This window comes from Camarhynchus parvulus, chromosome Z (genome assembly GCF_901933205.1).
Source record: "Camarhynchus parvulus chromosome Z, STF_HiC, whole genome shotgun sequence".
Lineage (NCBI taxonomy): Eukaryota > Metazoa > Chordata > Aves > Passeriformes > Thraupidae > Camarhynchus > Camarhynchus parvulus.
The window spans coordinates 44018165-44040065 of NC_044601.1; positions in this window are offsets into that span (position 1 = coordinate 44018165).

Genomic DNA, 21901 nt, shown 5'->3' on the forward strand with positions numbered 1-21901 from the left:
GGGACCCTTTCCCTTCGGGAATTGAGGCGACGAAAATTACTCTATTTTCTACCGTTCTCTCCCTTTAGAGGGAACGTTTTCCACCGACCACTAAGGTTTTTCTCCTACATAACTTTATTTCCCATGAGCAACTTTATTCCCGCCCCTCCCTAACGGAGGCTGCTCTTTGGGAGCTGGGTAATATCCTTTGTCTCCTCAAAGAGGAGAGGGATCGAAATTGTGACCCACAAAATCTCAGTCAGAAGCGGAGAGGCTAGAGCTCCGTGCTTCCGCCAGTGAAAGCAGGGATTCCCAAGAGGCAGAAATGGACAGAATACACCTCGGTCGCGTTCAGCACCGGGCAGGCGAAATACTGGTTTATTTAAAAATTAAACGGATTTTATCAAGGAAGAAAAATAATAAAGGTATGCGGGCGAACATTAATTTCCCACCGGTGTACACTGATCGAAATATAACTAACTATATGCAGAACACATGGCCGAAACTAGTTTCCTAAAAAGGGAAAATATTTTGCCCTTTCCCTGAGGGGTGCGTGTGTGTAATAAATACTGACAGTATTCATGTATATAATAAACACGGACATCTACTCACGGTAAGCACACGGACCAGCTGCCGGCCCCCGGTTCGGCACGGACAAACCGTGCCCTTGCAGGCCTGCGGGACGAAGGCCACCGGGCGAGTGGCGCAGGCGGGCACCTCAGGCGGGCAGCAGCGTGAGACGGCGGCCGGAGCTCCGAGCTCCGCTGCAGCCCGGACAGGGCACCAACCCTTCGCTTCTCCCCGCGGGCTGCGGGCACCCACCAGGAAGGAGGGAGGGTTTGTTCCCGGGGAGGTTTGTCCACCCCGGACGGCACAGTGCGGAGAGCGGGGAGAAGGAAGCGCATCCCCCGACGGCAGGTGTTATTCATCTCAAAAGAAAGCCCGGCTACTGTTTAACTTACAAGCATGACTAAAAGGCAAATACCCAAGGAATTCCACTTTCCCCCTTGGGGTCCCTCTTAAAAGGCACAAGCATGACAAAGGACCTGCTAGGTTAGGAAACAGAAGTCGCCTTTGTCTGTAAACCGACACCAAATTACAAAGTACGATTCTGCGGTCCGCTGGAGTAAATTACAAAACAGTTCGCCTCCTGTTTACTTAATCCACAGGGAGCTGTGAAACCCAGCCACGATTTTAAAGCGTGTTTGTGTAACTTTCTTCTGTTCCTGTTGTTTGCGCTCGGCTCCGCAGCGCTTTTGAGCTCCCCTCCAGCCCCTCCTCACTCTCCCGTCTGGAAGAAGAGGTGTCCCTGCCGTCCTCCGGCGGGACGCACTCGCGGGAGAAGGCGGAAAGCGACCTAAGGCGCTGCCTCTCCTACTCAGTCCTCCAATTTGGTCTGTGGTATCAGCCGTGTCCGCTGTGAGCTGACACAGGCTGACGCGGTGCCGTGCTGGGAAAGGTGCAGATTTCCGCGCCAGGTGAGCCTTTGAAGCCCGCGATGGGCAGCTGGGCATCGACCTGACCCGCACAGCCTTTCCAGCACAATCCCCACCTCTGCGCCGGCCCCGGTGTTTGCGGGGCCCGGGGCCGTGACCCGCGGCCAGGGCTGCTCCAGAGCCTCCGCCGCGCACCCCCGCCCCGTGCCTTGCCGGGGGTTCCCCCGGGGGCCGCGGGGTCTGCCGAGCCCCGATGGGGGTCGGGGATGGGTCCTCAGGCTGTGCCCCTCGCTGCAGCGCCCTTTCCCGGGGGGCGGAGGGGCAGTCCCGGGGCACTGCACACCCGCCCCGCCCGAGGGGCCGCGGCCCCGGAGCGCCCAGCGCTCGGTGCTGCTTTGCATCACGGCTCTGCGGGCAGGTGCAGGTGCAAGTGCCGCAGTCCCCCGCGCCTGGCCTCCCCAGCCCTCCCTTCCCCGGGGAAATTTATTAGCGAGGTTAGGGCAGGCTAACCAAACGGCAACTCCGGGCGCTATTTCCCCGGAGGAATGCTTTGATCCTGCCCTCTCTCCGCGCCGTCGAGGGCAGATTGCAATGACAAACGCGGGCGATCCCAGCCGCTTGTTAGGTCAGAGATGTTACCGTTTAATCTGAAACAAATTGCCCCTGCCCGCGCCCCGCCCGCCGGCCCCTTCCTCGCCCTCTCCGGGTCCCGGTGCCCGGGCGGCGCTCCCGCCGTACCTGCGCCCGCCGCGCCCCGAGCCAGCCCAGAAGCCGGCCCAAGGCGTTCTCCTCCGCCAGTTACCGTGTATTTGCTACAGCGAAGATGCTGACATTTCGCGGGTGATCTCAAATGGGGGAAGTAGGAGAATCGCATAGGGAAAAATATTTTTGAAAAACCCAAACCCACAAAGATATCACCTTTTCCCGTTTTATCTAATCAGTACAAACCGCCAATTTTTTTGCAGGTTTTTTTCATTAAAATGTGGGTTTTATATATATGTATATAAGACTCAATCTGTCTCTTGTAAATAGCATTCAAGTAAACCCTATCACCAAAACAAACCTAGATTTTTAGATTTTAATATTGTTATTCATGACACATACCTTTCTAAACTGATTGTACGTTTTAAATACATTTAACTGATTGAACGTTTTAAATAAGCAAGTTTTTCAGTTTGGATTTGGGTTTTCTGGGGCTTTGGTGTTTTTTGTTCTGTTTTAAATGACCATTTAACTTCTGCCTAGCAGATGTGTAGGTACAGAATCAGAGGAGGGATTTTCTGTTATTCCTAAATGCCGTTCAAACAAATATAATAAATACATATTATAAGGAGGTAAGAAATGTTGAGGTAACTTATTCACTACAGCATGATATGGAAGAAAATTTTATTGAATGTGACTGTAATGTCTCTGCCTTTGTAAGAATGTTTGCTTTGGCAAGGAGGGCAAGGGTTAGCCTTTTTATAGGAAGACTTGCTTATCATACCAGGATAACATTCTGTCCTACTAAACTGGAATGATATCAAAAGCAGTGCAGGTGAACAGGGCAGAACTGCCACTTCTGACACAGCTAGTGAAAGTCTGACAGGCACTCCAGAGTTTTCAGCGGGAGGATTCGCACGGACACAGACAGCTTTGGATTCAGCACGGGGTGCAGTAGAGTTTCCCATTTACAATCCTTCTCACCCTGGCAGCTGAAGGGATGAGCTCCCATGAAAGGACAGGAATAAACTATAAAAGAAGAGCAGTTTAGCCCTCTGCGCTTGGAGACTCTGCTCGCTTATTGTGGATGTACCAAGGGGGCAAAGTTCGGCCTCTGCAAACAGGACCACGCAGTCCGGGTGGTCATTTGTTGAAGCAGGAAGAAACATAACTTAGTAAAATAGAACTGCCTCTTCTGCAGCCTCCAAATTCATGGCCAGGGGTTGTGAGGGCTGACCTAGGCAGAATTTAAGTCAAAACTAGTCCGAACACATTCCCATCCAATTCTGTGCTAAAATTTTGAATTAAAAAAAAAAAAAAAGGCATGAGGAGCATTTGTGTGCCATTCATGGCAGCTTTGCTGTGGCTCATAAACAAGGCTGACATTTGGTTTGCCAGCATTTAACAGGCCAGTAGACATTTGGCAGGTCTCTTGCTAAAATGTACTACAAAATTGGATCAGCTCTCAGCATGAATATCAAGAATCCACTATGCAAGCAGTAAGCACAGCAAATTGTCAAGTCAGCAACTAATATACTTCACTATAATCTTCCCAAATGTCTTAAGTAGTTTGGCAAATCTCTTGTTGCAATAAATTCTAGTGAAGTTTCGGGGTTTCTTCTTTTTTCAACATATGGCGTTAAAAAGTAACTTAGCCAAGAATATTTTTAGATTCAATGCAAAGTTTGCTGGAGATGTTTTCACAAAATTTGTTTGCACTCTGGCAGTTTTATTCAAATGTCAACCAGATGCAGAAAGTGTAGAACTTGGGGTTTGATTTTACAATCCTGAAAAGTAAAGGTCAAGTCTCTGCAACATAAATTGTCTTTTTGATTGCCATATTTTAACAGAACAGCAAGAAATCTTACTAATAAACTGGTTTGTAGTGTTTTGTTTTGTTTTTCTTTCTTCAGGATGCAATATAATCATATGCAAAATATTTTAAATGCCAATAAGACACCTGCTAAATCAAATAAGTTGGGTAGGCTATGCTGTGCTTAGCAGTAAAAATTCCATCATATAACTGCAACTAGCCAGATTGTAGCATTGCAGTCTCTGAGCAGCCTTACTGAAATTATTAGGATGACCTGAGGTAGAGGTCAGCATGAAAAACAGCACCAAAATCTGGCAATGTATCAGTTAAAACAAGCCGGTCAGCCAGCCAGACTCAGGCCAAATGATCCATGTGGTATGTAGGCCACACTTATTACACTCCAACCAGCAAGAAAGCTTGTAGAACCACTTTTAGATTGGGCTATTGTACCATACTGATACAAGTGTCAGACTCTGGCTCAGTGTGGATCCACTATGGAGCACACAGATGCCTGAGGTGGTAGAGGGAGATGATGTGGATCTTATCACTCACAGCATGGCAGAGTGAATGCAGGACAATTGGGCTCTCTGAAAATTGACAGAAAATACACTGGGCTATATCACCACCTGTGACATTTCCACCAAAGCTCTCAGAATGATTTTACCGTCTATCCTTATGGGAACAAACCCTGAAAATCAGACAAGCTTGTGCTGTAACTCCACAACCAGGGAGCTCAGTCTATGTGGCACATATGTGGAAGGTACTGAGAACTCTGACCCCTGTGATTTTTGGGCATCAGTTGGGAAAACACCAAGAGATGTACTCCCAGTACAGCAAACATGTTGCTGATGTGTCTCAAACTCCTCTCACAATTAAAAGAAAGCATTTATGGGTGCAGAGTCCCCTCCCACAAGATTTTAGGTGATGTTTGAGGTAGAAGTTGTTTTACTACTATAAAAAAAAATCAGAGCCCTTTTAAAATTAGATTTTTTTTCTTTTTTGGCTAGTACTTCTGCACATCTTCTGCTTAGCTATTTGAGGCTAGATTCAGCAACACAAGGGGAGAATCTGAGAGAATCTGTAAGCATACAGAGAACAGCAATAGAAGTGTGTATCTTTAGGATTCTGTAAATAGAACCCTTTCATTGGAGTTGTTTTAAGTACCCAAAACAGACTGGCACACTTGGTCTCTACAACATTCCTACTAAGTACTTTAGAGAGGGGATGAATATGACTCCTTCCAACCTTTGTCTCAGCTGCCATAATTGGGACCTCTGGTGTGAGGAAGCAGAGACATGCAGAGTCCCCAGGCAGGTGCAAAAGAGAACTCCTTTATTGCAAAAACCAGGTCTTTTTAAGTAGTTAGGTTTTTATCTAAAATACAACAAACATCATCCAACCAACCACCAAACACAATGATGTGAACGCACAATGGTTATACAACTTGTTTTTCCATCTCTAATTCAGTTAAGTCGCTCCCAGCAGTCTTTTCTACTTAGCCAAAGTGACAGGAGCGAGCCATGATTTTACAAGGCTTCCTTCTGTAAAGTTTTACCTACCCACAACACTCTGGCTCTTCCCAGAGTCAATACAAATGGGGGCCTGACACCAACATCAGCTTCTGAAGGGGCAGTATTGTCATGACAGGAGGAGAACCCGGTGCTAGCTGGACACAGCACCTACTGCTAAGGGACATTTAGGACAATCTCATTTGCTGCTTCTCTTGCCTTGCTATTGGTGCACTCTAGGTTGCAGTGGCCAAGGAGTGGTTTTGCACACACTGTTACCAGGCAGAGGTACATCTTCCTGATTTTGTGAATTTGTCCCATGGCAGAAGGGAGCTGAGACAAAGTATCCATTCTTGTTCTGACTTATATCCATGAAGAGGAATACAGGACCTGTAACTGCTTCAAACCCATTTCTTCTCACAAGGGAACCTGCTCATTGACAGGCTTTAATTGGATTATTGGAATAGATCCTGATCATATCTCTGGGCAGAGAGCACCCTTACCAGGCATTTACCACTGTGACTCAAAACCACATGTCAGATTAATCTGGATGCACAGTTTTCTGAAATCATCAAAGAGAAGCCAAGTAGTACATGAAATTATTCATACAGTAGACAGACCATTGATAGCATGGAATTGATTATAAATATTTATTTAATAAATTACATGTTTATTGTTATAAACACAACTCTAGGTGAAAATCCAAGGCATAAAGTGTTCCCAAAAGTTGCGACCATTGAGTATTCTGGGATCAAACATTTGCCTTCATTCCATACAGTCACCCCATTGAAATCCTTGAGATTAAATGGGCATGAGTCTGAGTTTAACATATTGCAGATGTGTATATACATATTAAGAACATTGGATGCATTGTACTCTAAAATGCTATTTTACTTACGGTATTTTTTCAGCACTTATGATTACTGGCAATAATAAAAGAGACTATCCCACAAAGTGCACTAAGATCATATGACATAGAGAGGACACTGTCATCTACTTATGATTTAATATCTGTGACACTTAGGTAATTCATGGTCTCTACACATCCAAGATCATATCAACCATCCAAAGCGTCAAACCACTCAGTGCATAAAATGAACCAATTCTAGGAGTAAAGGTCTTTAACCAGCTCTGCTGAAGTCAGTAGAAAACCTCCTGTGCCGGCTGCCAGGGAAATTGGGAAGGTCCATATTTAATTCATTTTGCCTTGAAAGAGAAGACAACGTGCTGATCAGAGATTTTGCCTGTACTGCATGACCAGTTCAGTGGCAGCATGATCCACAAAACCCTGGGCTTTGAGAGTTTCTTTCCTGGTCTCCTTTGACCATTCAGCTCATAAAGGAGGTGGGAGGAGCTGCTGTACCACAGAGCTGGGGCTGAACTGCCTTTCTGTCTTTGTTCTGCGCATCTCCATCTTTTCTGTGATTTCCACCCAAGGGGATATTTTCTTTAGGGACACTTTCCTAGTCTTAGGGACGATTTCCATCCTGTAGCAGTCTGCAGCATAGAAACACTAGCATGTCAGATGGAATGTCCATCCAGTTGAACCCATCTGGTTTAACTACATACTAGAGACCTGGATGACACACAACCGGGGGAGGATATATAGCTACAAATTACTAGCTCCCTCTTCTAAATAGCGATGAGAAAACTCTTTCAAATACATTTATGATAGCAGGGTACTCACAAATAACTAGTTCAGGAAAAAAATCAATAATCTAAAATTTTTACCAAGAAGTAAGAACCCATGAGGATATTCCCAAGGCCCAAGTCATTTGTTGTGGTGTACTTACCTGCAAAACTTGGCATCACTCCAACACCATACCAGATCTTCAAGCCATAGTGATCAAACCAATGTTGTCTATAACCAGCACACCAAATGATGTGCAACAGCAGGAGATACACCTAGGCTTCAAGTGCTAGTGAGTGAACTCTACTGAGTTCATAGACAAGCACCATAAAATCCTGACCATGAAATTGTGGAAGTAAACGGCAGTTTGCCCACAACTTCCACAAAGCCAGACTCCATCCACTTAGGGACAACTGCCACATAAATGTGACAATCTCTTGCTGTCCAGCTCCTTCCAGATTATCTTTGGCTATACATCATTCATCTTTAAAATCAGTGGAATTACCATACATTAAAAGGAGCATATTACAGGGAATTGCAGGGATGTCACTGTTTTTCAGTACAAGAATAAAAATTCCTAGGACCTAAAAACAAATGTTCGTATAGTCAAGAATTAATTTTAATTAAATTTTTACCACTCTTTTTTCAGTCTTTTCTGCTGAGGAACTACTTTGAGCCTGGGACAATCGTATTAGTAAAGGTTTACAATAAGCTTTTCATTGCAATTAACTAAAAGAGAAATTTTTTTAAAAGGATGCAAATTAACAAATAAGTTCTTATTTTCATTTGTGTGGGAGCAGAATGTCTTCCCCAACACACAGACATCACAAGTCAGGGGCTGCTCTGCCTCTGTCGGGGCTGCCTGCCTAGCAGCAGGTAACACACACAGATACTAGCAAAGTTAGCAAACTCATTGTACACTATTTGAGACCTCTGTCCCATGATATACCAGAATAATAATGGACAATAATAAACGAGAGTCCTCAGCTCTCTTCTTTGGCTTAATAGGTCTAGCTGAGTAAGAAAAGACCACGTCTCATTTTTCCAATGTGTACTTTTGTTAGGTCAATAGAGGGACTGTTATAGAGTGGTAATGTGAGCTGGGTAATGTGCGCAGGTTCTGGGGCTTTATTGTGTCCCTGCTATGTTAATTAGTATTAGGAACATGATGGATTGGCAACACATGTATTTTCTGAGTCTTAAACCAGCCCTGAGAGTTTAGCACTCCATTAGTTACACATCACAGGAACCCAGGGATGTTTACTTAAAAAAGTATCACTTACAAGAATGAAACACTCTAATTCATTCCTGATAGGGGCTGCAGGGAACTCCCGCCCAAGATTCAGGTTCTGCAGGACGGTGCATCAGCCCTGTCCAGGGTCACACTGGGAATCCCACATCAAAATTTTCTCTGAAACATCTCCCAAAGGAGTGACAGATGGAGAAACATCAGCCTGGACAAGCACAAGTTCTTTCTCTACGGCTTACCTGGCAGAGAAGATAAGCCCTGGAGAAAAGAGCTGGGAGTTTGGTGAGAGGTGTGTAATACACATTTCCCAGTGCAATTGCTCCGCAGAAGAGAAATCAGAGGAATAGACAGGGCTGTTGCCTTCCCCTGGCAATGACAGCCCTCTCTCCCCAAGAAATGCTACCATACCAATATACCAGCCAGCAAGAGAAATTTCATCTCTGCAATCTGGGGGTGCAAATCAGCATGGAGGGGACAAAGTTCCAAAAGAACCAAGGAGAAATGGTAGCAAGAGATGCTGAATACAATTTTTCCATAGCCAAATCCAACAAAATGATCTTTCCATGAACCAAATAACATAAAACCCTCAGCTCTGGTCCCTGATGATGTGCCTCACTAGAAAAATTCTGTGAAGTTTCCTATCCTTCAGTAGTATGGGAGAAGGTCACTTGTCTGACATAATTCTTCCAAAGAAGCACTGGTACCTCTAAAAGAGAACAGCCACTCTATCTCTTGTCACGCAGTCTTTCTTTCTCTTTATTCCCCATCCCAATCTCCCTCACCTCAAACCTGGACTGGCAGGCTAATATTTTTTTTCTTACCATAAATATTAAAAACTCCACCACAGAAATCTGCAAGTATGGCAACATAAACAAAAAAACCCAAAACAAAACAAAACAAAACAAAAAGACATCTTTACCTTTTAGCAAATCAGTCAATAGCCACCAACTCTGCCATTCTGTATTGCTGATTTTGGCAAATGTCCTAAAACAACTTTGTGTTCTCAATGTATGCATGGGATTATCCTTCATCACCCCAGTCAGAGTGGACAGCAATTAATAATTAGCAGAGTGGGCTATGGTAGAGCAATGGAACTGAGGCTGACCTGATATTTCTCATTGGTCTTTCAGCATGGCTGACAGTAGCTAGAAGCCAATGACTTGCGCAGCCCAGCCTTCAAGTAGTAGTAATTGTAGTTGTAATGAGCTGAGATAGCTTTGTGTGTCAAAGCATGTGTTGCAAACCCCAGAAGTGTTAACCCAAGTGGTTGATTGCAATCAGAAAAGGAGCAACAAAATCACTTCCAGATTGTCATTGAACTATTTTCACTCTACAGACCATGATTTCGTAGTCAGTTATGTCTGTGTAATGTGACAGAGACAAGTTAAACATTCATACCCATGAATTGGATTTGTTTGCCTCTTCCCCGACACATATTCTTATCTATAGACAAAGCCACTTTCTCCTATGTTCAATTGTCTGTAGGTCAGAATATGTGGCCTAGTGAGGCCAGCACATTTACAATTATCATGTGAAATTGGCATGGCCTTGGTAATCTTGCCATATTGGCAGTCAAAAAGGAAAGTTTCTTTAACTTGAAAGCTTAAGTTGGCCACCCTGTATCTTGGTGGGTTCAAAAACATAGTCAATATATTATTTTAACCAGTTTTTGGTGCAACCATCCTCTAAGGATGCTTGTTCTGTGATTTTTTTTTTTTTTTTGTGGATAAAAGGAGTGCTGGCAGTGCTGTTGTCAACAGCTACAAAGCTAAGAGGCAATTCAAATAATCAAAAAACAACAGGTATTTTTCAGGTCTGTATCACATCCTACAGTATACAGTATGCCATCACAGCTTGTCTACCACTCAGCTATCAGACCATGTCAGCATGTGAGCAATAAAAAACATGCCCAGGACAAGCCAGATGTGCTGGTATAAATGACTAATTTGTTATTGTTACAGAGCAGCCAGATCACCATGTGGCAAGGCACGTGAGCACTGAGATAACTTTGCCACCTCTTAGTACATAAGAATGATCAAAATCAGGAGTAGGACAATCACCTCTCACAGATTGCTCTCAGGCAAAGCCAGTCTTGCAGCTGGGCAGTGACCCTTCAGCTCTGTAATATTAGGAGTGCAAACTTAGTAACTTGATTCTGCATCAAACCTTGCACACTGCAATTCTAAGACTTTACAGCAGCCTCTGAGCAATGCCAAAGCACAAGCAGGCAAGTGCAATCATAATCCTTTGCAGGATGTTGTGCTCTGTAGTTATTTCCTGCTTCTCACATGTAAAGGTAACAGACACAGCTAAAGAGGTTGAAATGGGCTTTATGGCTTGGCACATCTCTAATAAAACAAGAGCCTTGGTCATACAAAGAAAGGGACAGTTCTGGGATATAAATACTGCAGCACTTTGGAACGGCTGTGGCAAGAGGAACGTCTGTTTATTACATTTTCCAGTGTTTTATTTTCAGTTGCCCATGACAAAGAATCAGAACTTTTACCAGCACAAACCATGCTCAGTCATAAACACAGCACTATCCTTTTGAGGTACGCTTTGAGCATTATAAAGCAACAGCTTTGTTTTAAGGAAATCACAGAGAGTCAGAAATCAGGGCGCAGGAAAGACAGAGAACCGGCCACATTTTATGGAGAAAGTATTTTACTCACAGGTAAGGGGATTTGTTTTGTGTGAATACAGATATTTAAGGCAGCATGAAGGAGAATTTTGAGAAACGATTCTTATGGTAAAACAATTTACACGTGAGTTCTCCACAAAATCCTTACAATTATATTAGCCTACTAACACTCATCTCAAGGAATGAATTTTGGTAACATAAACTTTATTCTGTGTTGTACATTAGATCAATATCACTACTGAACAAGAAAGAGGATGTGTTCCAAAAATGTTATTGTTAATGGGAAAATCAGAAAACACCACACTCAGCAGTGAAGTCCATAAGGAAATTCACTTGAGGCCACATCCAAGGTATTACTATCCTTGGCTTAGTCTTCATTTCATGTGCACCATTGAAAAGTGTTACATAGTGAACTCACTTCACTGTAATGAAATGCTTTTTTATTAAATATTCCCTTGATGGGTCTCTGGGTCAGCCAAAGACCTCAGAATGATGCAAACATAAAGCAAAGCAGTCATCAAGTAAAATGAACATCTTAGTCAAACTCAAAACAAACCAGACCAAGATATCTCTATGCAAAAAAAAAAAAAAAGCACTAGCTGACTCTACTGAGAAGGGGCCATATGAGTTTAGAAAATAAATCTGAGTTTAGAAAATAAATTTACACAACTAGCTACTTTGCAAAATCTTGCACATTGGAGACAGGAAACAAGCTTCTCCACAGAAAATGTCTCATAAAACACTTGTGGCTTGAGCATCCACACAAAAAGAGATTTACAAAGGCAATGAGGCACTGCGTCTGTGTACTGCTTATTTCCTAAGCATAAAGCACAAGATCCAGAGCAAATTAGGTGAAAACTACTCGACATTACTCCCATCTCTCCCAACACTAAAGGCTTGTTAAAGTATATGATAGTAATTGTGTCAATGCAAGAAAAATACCCCAATGCATATTTTTCTCATATTGGAGAAATGCTACTGGACTGGCTGGATCTTGTCTTTTTTTTTTTTTTCTCAGCATCTGAAATTACAATAGGAATTAGCAGAAAAGTAGTGGCAATGGGAAATTCCTATGCTGTTGAGGTGGAGAGCTTAGCTGTAGAGAGATGTAGAAGAAATGTTGGTGACCTGCAGTTTTCACAGCTCCCTGCCTCCTGACAGGCCAGCCCCTACATTTATTCCAGATGCAGAGGCAGTTAAAAGTACAGCAAACCAAACCCACACAACCTGTCTCTCATTCAGAATTGAGACCTTACCACTGTCAAATAGCAAGGCAGTTAGGATATTTTTAAAGTAAAGGGGATGAAATTCAAGCCTATCAGGAGGACTACTTCACAGACAGGACATAACAGGGACTGTTTGGCATGAAAAGAAAGATAGCCTAGGTAAATCCTACTTCCAGTAGATACACAGGGTGTTACCACAGGCGCTTTGTTTTGACTACAAAATGTTTTTCATTTGAGAATGTGAAACAAACTGCAGCATCTGGCGTTAGTCCTACTTTCCAGGCAGACTTACAGTTCGTATTCTGATACAGCACACAGAAATAATCTAGTATGAACTATAACCAAGAAAGATCAAGATAATAAGTAGCAAAAAAGAGGCTTGAGATGCCCAAGACAAAGGTAACTGGTTTACATCTTCATATCAAAAAGCAGCTAGCAGCTAGTGGTGCAGAGCAGACAGCCTCGGTTGAAAGCGCATACACATCATCCATATATATATTGATATTGCCAGACATCTCTGGACTGACCAGACACTGATTAGCTTTTCCCACTGACATTGTTTAACTGCTTATTAGCAAGGAAAATGTAGAATTTTGGTTACCTAGTAAGGAAGAGAATAAGTCTCTAGAATGAGAGGAGAAAGGAAATATGGATTACCTTGAAATGCTGATACACTAGATGAACCAAAGGTTTGTATATGGCTTTGCCCTTGTTTCAGCTGGGATAGAGTTAATTTTCTTCTCAGGAGCTGGTACAGTGCCCTGGTTTGGATTTAAGAGGAGAATAATGATAACATACTCATGTTTTAGTCATTGCTCAGGAGTGCTTAGTGTTAAGTGAGGGACTTTTCAGATTGCTATGCTCTGCCAGGGAGCAGGGACACAAGAATATGGGAGGAAGCATAGCTAGGACAGGTGAGCAAAATTGGCCAAGGGGATACTCTGTACCACAAAACAACTTCACTCTCAGTATATAAATGGGAGGTAGTTGTCCAAGAGGAGCTGACTGCTGCTGTGGGACATGTTGGGTGTTGATCATTGGGGGGTGAGCAACTTTTTCTCTTTGGTTTCATTTCTCTCTTCCCCTGTCCTTTCCATTACAAGTGTTATTACTGTTTTTATCATCATTGTTAGCAGTGATAGTAGTTTAGTTCAGTTTAGTTTAGTTTAGTTTAGTTTAGTTTAGTTTGAATTTTTGAGCTGTTCTTATCTCAATGCTTAAGGTTCCCTTTTTTTTCCTGTTCTCCCTCCTATCTGGGGTCTGATGGCTGAGCAAGTGCCTGTATGCTCTTAATTGACTGTTGAGGTTAAACCACAGCAGGCTTCCTAAAGCATTTCCTCTTTATTTGTTGGGCCCACCTCCACAGTCAAATAGGATAACAGAAATACCTTTGACATCTTTGACTTTTTGTGAGATAGGTCTTCAAGGAGAAGCTGTTTGCGTGCATGCATGTGCATGCAAGGCATATGGGAACTTGCCGGCTGTCCCGCTACGCCCTGGGAGCTCCATGCCGCCCAGGAGCTGGCAGAGGCTGCGCTGGAGCCGATGCTTGCCGTGGTGCCTGCCTCTTGTTTGAAAAGACAGGTCCGGGGGGGCAGGAGTCCTGGAGACACCCGCCCTGCCACCCACTCGCTCCTCACCGCCCTGAGCTGAGCCCCAGAGCAGACAAACCGAGCCAGAGCCGCGCAGAACTGGGGAGGGACAGACCCGCCCCTCCTCATTATAACATCACCCGACCACAACGTCATCACCCGGCCACTGCGTCATCACCCAGCCACAACTTCATCACCCGGCCACTGCGTCATCACCCAGACACAACTTCATCACCCGGCCACTACGTCATCACCCAGACACAATGTCGCGCGGCCACAAGGTCACACAGCAGCGGCGCGGCTCGGGCCGGGGGGCGCCCGCGGGCTCGCAGCGCCGTGCCCGTTCTGCGCCCGTTCTGTGTCTGCTCCGTGCCCGCTCTGTACCCGCTCTGTACCCGCTCTGTGCCCGTTCTGTGCCCGTTCTGCGCCCGTTCTGTGCCTGCTCCGTGCCCGCTCCGTGCCCACGTTGTGCCCGTTCTGTGCCCGCTCTGTGCCCGCTCTGTACCCGCTCTGTGCCCGTTCTGTGCCCGTTCTCTGCCCGTTCTGTGCCCGCTCTCTGCCCACGCCGTGCCCGTTCTGTGCCCGCTCTGTGCCCGCTCCGTGCCCACGTTGTGCCCGTTCTGTGCCCGCTCGATGCCCACTCTGTGCCCGTTCTGTGCTCGCTCTGCGCCCGTTCTGTGCCCGCGCTGTCACTAGGTGGGGCCATCGGCTCGAGGCGCGGGGCTGGTGACAGAGCCGAGTTCCCTCCTCTTCCTGGCCCTAACTCATCACCGCTCCTCAGCCCTTGCAAATCCTCCCAGTACCTGGCTGAAATACAGCCAGACTGCCTTATTCTGTGTGAAGACAAGGCCACGCTTTTTATGTCCAGGTCAAGTAGTGCTCAACAGCATTTACTTTGGGTATTTGTTTTAATAATATATGTTACGTGGTCTGAGTAATATATGTTATGTGGTCTGAGTAATATACGTTACAGTCATTTGCAACTGACTTTTTCCACCTCTGATCTCAGCTCAGGGATGAATTCAAACACAGTTGCAATTCTAGACATTTGGAAGGGAAAAATATAACCTTTTTCCCGAGGAGCTCTCAAATATCTTGTATGCACTGCTCACATTTTTGCCTGAACTTGTACTTTTCCAGTTTAAGGGGGAGAAGATAACTGTGGGCTGAATGGCTGCAGTCACCAGTTCTTCACCACCAGTGATTATTTAGGGTACTAGTGAAATAAAAAAAAAGCAATTTGAGTCCTTTCAGGCAGCAATTTTAATCTTCTGCAGGTGAATTAAAACCAGGTCACAGCAACTAGCTGACCTGCATTTTCAGGCCTCAGAATGTGTGAAAAACACTGGAGGAATGGTGCTGCAAAGGAGCTGAGAGGTCAGAGAGAAGCCACTACGAGCGGGACGGTGGTGATTGTACTGCCTCTCACCACACCCACTGCCAGAATTACTTCTACTGCCAGAACAGGAGAACAGCAGAAAAAAATATAAACTGTTAAAACAATGGAGAACAGTGATGACCAAATCGGGAAATATATGAATGCCAAAAAGTAGTTTAACAAGCAGGGTGTTTGCCTGTGTTTTCTATGTCAGAAAATAATCCATTCACCTGGGAATCGGCCATAGCTTTTCATATACAAACACCATGCAAGTCTGCTAAAACCTCATGCAGTGAACTTTCTGGGAGAGGAGGGAGTCTTGAGCACAGCACAGGGAGACCAGCTTCTTTTGTCCCTAGCTCTGGTATAGATCACTCTGTTCTCTTTTCAAGGCAACAGCAATGTGGGCATAAACTCTGATAGCTCAGGCTTGGGCCTGGGAAAGACCCACTCCCCAGAAGCTACTGAAGGTCAGAAATTATCCTTTCCTTCCCTCCCCTCCCCCTCCCTCCTTCCTCATATGTTTCAAAGTTCTGCAAACCAACCCCAAATCCAGCCCAATTCCCACTTGTGTGCAAGGGCTGTAGCCATTGTTTCCTGTTGGATGTTCCCACCAACACAGGTGAGAATTGGCAAAGGAAATCTGTGTGGATAAGTTAAACTAATGGTCTCTCCCCTTTGGAGACTTAGGAAACTTACCACTTTAGTTTTGTAAAATTTTTGAGAAAAAAATAAATTAACTTCTCCCTCACATCATTCTTTTCCTGAAAATCTATTATTTGGCAATGGAGATAAAAGAAGAAAAATACATGTGGCCAAATGATCCTTTTGTTTATATCTCTGCAGATCATTAGGAAAAAAGAAATTACAAGAGAAAGAGCAAGGAAGAAAATTCACAACTTACACATAGCTGACAATAACTCTACTAGTGAAAAAGTCACATGGTCTAAAATGTAGTAACTGAGGTGTGTGTTGGGTTAAATCTGTGAAGGGTTTTAAAGTCTCCTGAAGAGGGTTTGGAGTAAGGTGGAGCCATGTAGAATAATTTTCTGCAGTTTAGGAATGTTTCTCTTGAGAATGTGTTGCTTTTTCACATATAGAATATGTAGCCATACCAGACATTGAGCATTATCCTGACTTTACTAGAGAAAAAAGCACATTCAAGGTGAGAAGCGACTGATTTTGGTTCCCAGAAAAGTTGCTAGCTGTGCAATGTGAACAGCTGCAAGCACCCTTCAGGAACCTGTTCCTAGTGAGTCAAGATATTAACGTGCAGAGGCAGAGAAGCTTAAATTTTTAGCACAGCTCTCCCTCAGGTACAATGGCCTGTGAGGATTGCTTCTGCATCCCTCGTCACATGAGTCATTTAGCTCTTTAAGTGGTAAAGTGATTAAAAAATCTAGATTTGACAAGTAGCACAGAAGTGTTTCTGAGTATTTCAATGTCTCCTTTATATTTTTCTGTGTATGGTGAATTTTATCACTCACTCTTCCCAGTTTATACTCACCATGGCAAGAAGGAACGTCAGCAATGTGCAGAGGGACCAGACTGCAAAGAAAGATATTCCCAAAACTGGGTTTGAGTTTTGCTGCATGCAGCAAAGCAGGAAAGCTTCTGTAAGTGACCACAAGCACCTTCACACTGCTGCCTCACTCCTCACTGCCTTCTGCTGTAGGCATGTGCCCACTCGTGGGGGGCTGTAGCCCCCAAGCTGAGATCAGACTGCTGGCCTGAATGCCAGGGTGTGCTCAGCCTCCCCAGAGAGAGGAGGGAAGAGCAGCTCCTCCTGAGCCTGCATACCTCCCAGAGACACACGAGTCCTGGAAGAATGAATAGATTCCTTTGTGTCTTGAATTCTGCTTTCTCACTTTTCCTCAACCTTTTTCTGATTCATGTATTCTCTGACTCTCGGGGGAAAAAAAAGGCAATTAGTACAATTTTGTCACAAGATTTCTGGTTTTATCTAGGTGTTACAGAGGAGAAAGTTGGAGTGTATAAAGTCCATAAACTCAGAAGATGGAGGAAGAGCCCAAACAGTGTTTACCTTAGGTCTCACAACTTTTAGGCATTTTGTAACAGTTGTTTGCTCAGGACTATCTAAGGATAATCCTGAGATTTTCAGAACAATTCTTGCTGAGGGCAGTCACAGGTCAGACATTGAAAAGTTATAGACTTTCTCTCACAGAGAAAAAATCAGAAAGAAAATCTTGCCATACATCATCTGATAAACACTATGTCTACTCTCTTACTTACAGGACACTTAAACTCTTTGCGAATTTTCAGATAAAAACAAATAAATCGTTGTAGCACTTATCTTTATCTCACAGGGAGGGAAAATTCTTCCTCAGGGTGTAGGGCAGAGCAAGGATGTAACCTTGCAAAGGTTTCTCCTCTCTATCTATCTCTCAGCTTAATCTCCTGCACAGCTTGCAAAGAGATAAAGTGGCAAACCACACTCCTAAGGTGTTGTAAATATTTTCCTTCTGTTGCAGCTTCAGAAGAGCACAGTCTCTGGCAAGAGGCCTCTTTAAAATATATCTGCCTCTGTAGAGGCTAAATCTTTCTGTACATGTGATTCTCTGTATCCATCCTCTACATTATCTAAGGGCTGGATTCTCCATTTAAGGTTAGGATTTGGCCTGTGTACAGGCATGTTTAGTGAACAGCTGTGGCCATGGCTCTCAAGCATTGCTGCTAACACGGAAATTAATGAAATTAAGATCTAGTGAGAACACAACCATTAACCAGACTCCTATTGTAGCATACATGCAACACTGAGTCAGGTGTGATGTCTGTGACAGTGCAGAAATGTTGCAGGGAGCACATTAATGAAACATCATTTAGGGTAAAAAAGTCTTGTCTTTGTTACCTTCCAGGGGCAGACTAGTGTGAGAATGTTAAATATCATATTAAGTTAGTTTTTATAGGGAAGGGAGAAGAATGATGCATCAAAGTTAAATGTCCACCAAAATTGAAGTTTAGATAGTATGCATTTAGAAATAATTTTATTTTCCAGTAATGACAATATGCAATATCACGTAAGAAATGAAATTGAAGAATTGATCTTATTCTTCAAATACATGATAGCTTCAATATTAAAATTAACATATAAATTTAGCATAAATCCTATTTCCCCACTCACATCTGCTGAGTAAATGCACATAAAGAATGAATCACTGAAACAGTATACTGAGAGAATCAGAGTCATTTTTCAAAGATGTCAGCACAAATGTGAGGTGAGCCTGTTCACCAAGCATACAACAAATACTGCAGAGGTGGCCCTTCAGACCCACAAGCAGGATAAGCCAGGGACCCCCAGAAAAGCAGCACAACACCAGCAAGGACAAGGCAAGGGATAGTTTGGCACAGGACATCCCCATTGTGCTGTGCTTACCCCTACTGTTTCTCTGACTATTCCTTTATCTACAGGTATGAGAGATACTGGAGAATGTGAGCATCACACTAGGGCTCTCCATGGCATTCCTTTGAGGGAGAAATTATTATTGTTACTGTTTACATCATTGTTGGTCTTAACCACCTTGTCACAGCTAGAGGTCAGCTAGTGGGGCAGTGTGCCTCTGGGGCATCTGCCAGCCCCTGCAGAGCCCGCTGCACTGGTGTCTGGTGGGCCTCAGACCTGGACAAGCCAACCTGTGAGCAGAGAGAGCTTTCTGTTGCATTTCCCAGAGAGCTGGGAAATGAAATGATGGTGAAATCACCTCTCTGATAGGAGAAAAAGCAGTCCTGGGGCACCCAAAAGAGGGGCTGTTCATACAGGGGCAGGAGCTGTGCAGAAGGCTCGATGCTGAAGATCTCTTGCTCCAAGAAAGCCACAGCTGCACTAGCACCCAAAAAAAGACTTAAAAAAAAAAAACTAAAAAAAACCCCAACAACCCGCTGGACTCTGAGATCCTACAGAGACCTCACCAGGCTTAAGGCATCCTTCTTGATGTTTGATTTTTTTGTTTTGGTTTGGGGGTTTTTTTGTTGGTTTTTTGGTTTTTTTTTGTTTGTTTTTCTCTCCTTTCCTCGTGGTGCTTCTGAGCATCGATGCTTCCAGCCTCAACCCTCCCCATCCCGACGCGCTCTCTTCCTCAGCATGAAGTACTTGCTCGGACGGGAAGATTCCCTTGTTTGCCACAAGATGGAGCAGGGAAACGCAAGGTTCAGGAGCCGTCGGTGGGATCCCCAGGATGCAGCGCCGGCTCAGGAGCGGTCCCGCTGCCGCCAGCGCGGTGGCGCGGCTGCCACCGCCGGAGCCAGGCTGGGGACCGCCACCCCTGGGGAGGGCACTGCGGGCCCGCGCTGGGTGCGGCAGGTGGGGCTCCGGCAGAAACGGGGCTCCCTCTCCCCGCGGCTGCCCTTGCTGGGAGCGGGGGATGGGATGGGATGGGACGGGATGGGATGGGATGGGATGGGATGGGACGGGACGGGACGGGATGGGATGGGATGGGATGGGATGGGATGGGATGGGATGGGATGGGATGGGATGGGATGGGATGGGATGGGATGGGATGGGATGGGATGGGATGGGGGCAGCCCCCACCAGCGCAGCAAAGCTCTGAGGAACAGCTCCCAGCATTGTCTGGGCAGAACAACACTCCTGCCAATATGCCAAGGGATCCTTAAAATTTCATCTGCCTGTAGTGCCAGCCTGGACGACATAGCTGGATAAACAAAGCAATTTCTCAAAGGTATCACTGCAGGCAAACATACATATTTTTTTTAATTAATCTTTTGGATTACTAAAATATTGCGTGGTCAAACAAAAATTAGTGTTCAACATGAAAATTTGCATTTCTTATTTCAAACAGAGATATATTTGCTTAATTTAAGAAAAAAAAAGTATTTGTCAATTGAGTCAAGAGTTATTTTATAACACAAGAGACAAGGATTATTTTAACTTGTTTCTTTTTTTCAGAAAATAGCTTGTCAAAAGAGATAGAATTTTAAAAATCATACCATCAAATTTGCATTTTTCAGCACAAGTGTGATAATAGTTCATTCCATGCTAGCCAAGCATCATCTTTCTTTGAAAGATGTGTCCCAATGCCAAGACACCAAAATTCAGTTCTCTGAAAACCCACAGACCACAGAGGGTATGAGCTTTTACAAGGATCACAGTTTGGTCTTTCTGCTGAAGATGATTCAATATCTGTAGCAAAACAAGCACATAAACAAACAAGCAAAACAAACAAAAAACCTCCACTGAGATTTCATTTAAAGTATAGGCGATGCCTAAGATTTCTGCAGGCAGGAAATCTGCCCAAAACTGGAGCTCCAGAGCCTATCTGCTCTTATCTAGCCTTTGACAACTTCTCAGAAATGTGTCAGAGCACAGCATTTCACTGCCACCTGCCTTTCTCTTTGCAAGATCTATTTTACATATTACTTTTCTCTGGGGTGGCTGTAACATGAATTTGTTCACAAATGCCATGTGAATGCAGGCAAATCTGTCAGTACACAACTGAAACCCCGCATTTAGGGAAACTCCAGATGCTTGCACATTTATGTTTCCATAAGTGAATTCATTTTTTTTCCTCCCTTTCCCTGCTTTTATGTCTTTGTGGCATAAACAATAAAATGCTTTTCTGAACGGATTGGAAAGTTATGCAAGATAAAGTATCTTTCAGTTAATTTATCCCCGAAGGAAAATAAAGTCATTCTTTTATTCTCCTTTTTGTGCATATTCAGTACCTTTATAAAATGAAAGATTCATCATGTGCACAAGACTTACAGGACATGAAATGCCAAATGAGAACACAGGCATTTGTATCAACAATGACACCAGATAACATGCCTGATACACTTATATAACAGTTTTAAAGCCCATCTGCTTCAGAGTCCAACTTCAGGGTGGCCTCACCTTTTTTTGAGGTGTGGGACTAATCCCCAGACCTGAAAGACCAAAGAGACATTTCATCTGCATTCAGAGGTGTGTTTTGTAAATAGTCAATTGTCAAGCATACGTAGTCACTTGTGAACAGTTGAAAAAAATTACACTAAGAGCTTAACAATCTTCTAAGTGGACATTGAACTTAGAGGCATTCCTCATCAGAAGCAATTCCTAATGTTACTCAGACACACATAAGATATGCAGTGTAATCAATGCATGCAATCATGCAATAAATTGTTCAAACCATTACTTTTCTAGGGGAAAAGGGGAGTTGCCATTTGGCTAAAAATTATTTTAAAGAAATGCCCATTATTACATCCCATTTCCGTCTTTTTTTTCTACTTCTACAGAATAGGAAAAAAAGATGCTTCTGAAGCATTGGGAGAGCCTTCTGTTTTCTGCTTTCTGTGATTGTAGCAAGCTCTGCTTTATTCAGCTGAGCTTGGAAATATCTGCAAATACAAGAGACCTCAGCTTCCCTGATGGCAGCTTTTGCCTAATCTTATTTGCAAGTTACAAGTCAGGGAAGCAAAACCCAGACTTGGAAAAAGAGGTTCCCCCTGCCTGCAGCTGCTGGAGCTGGACATTTTAACCCCGGCTGAGAACTAATCAGCTCTCTATCTTCAGAATGTTATTTGCCCAGTATAAATGACATAAACCAAGATCATCATCTTAGTTTATTTTTCTAGAGTCCTTAGCATGCTACATTAACCTGACAATGCTTAATCTGGTGTTCATTTCACAATACACTTCATGCAATTCACAGCTGTAATTGGTTTTACACTGACATTACACATTTCGACCTAGCCATGGGAAAAGAATAACTCTTAATAATATTTCTCTGAAAAGTG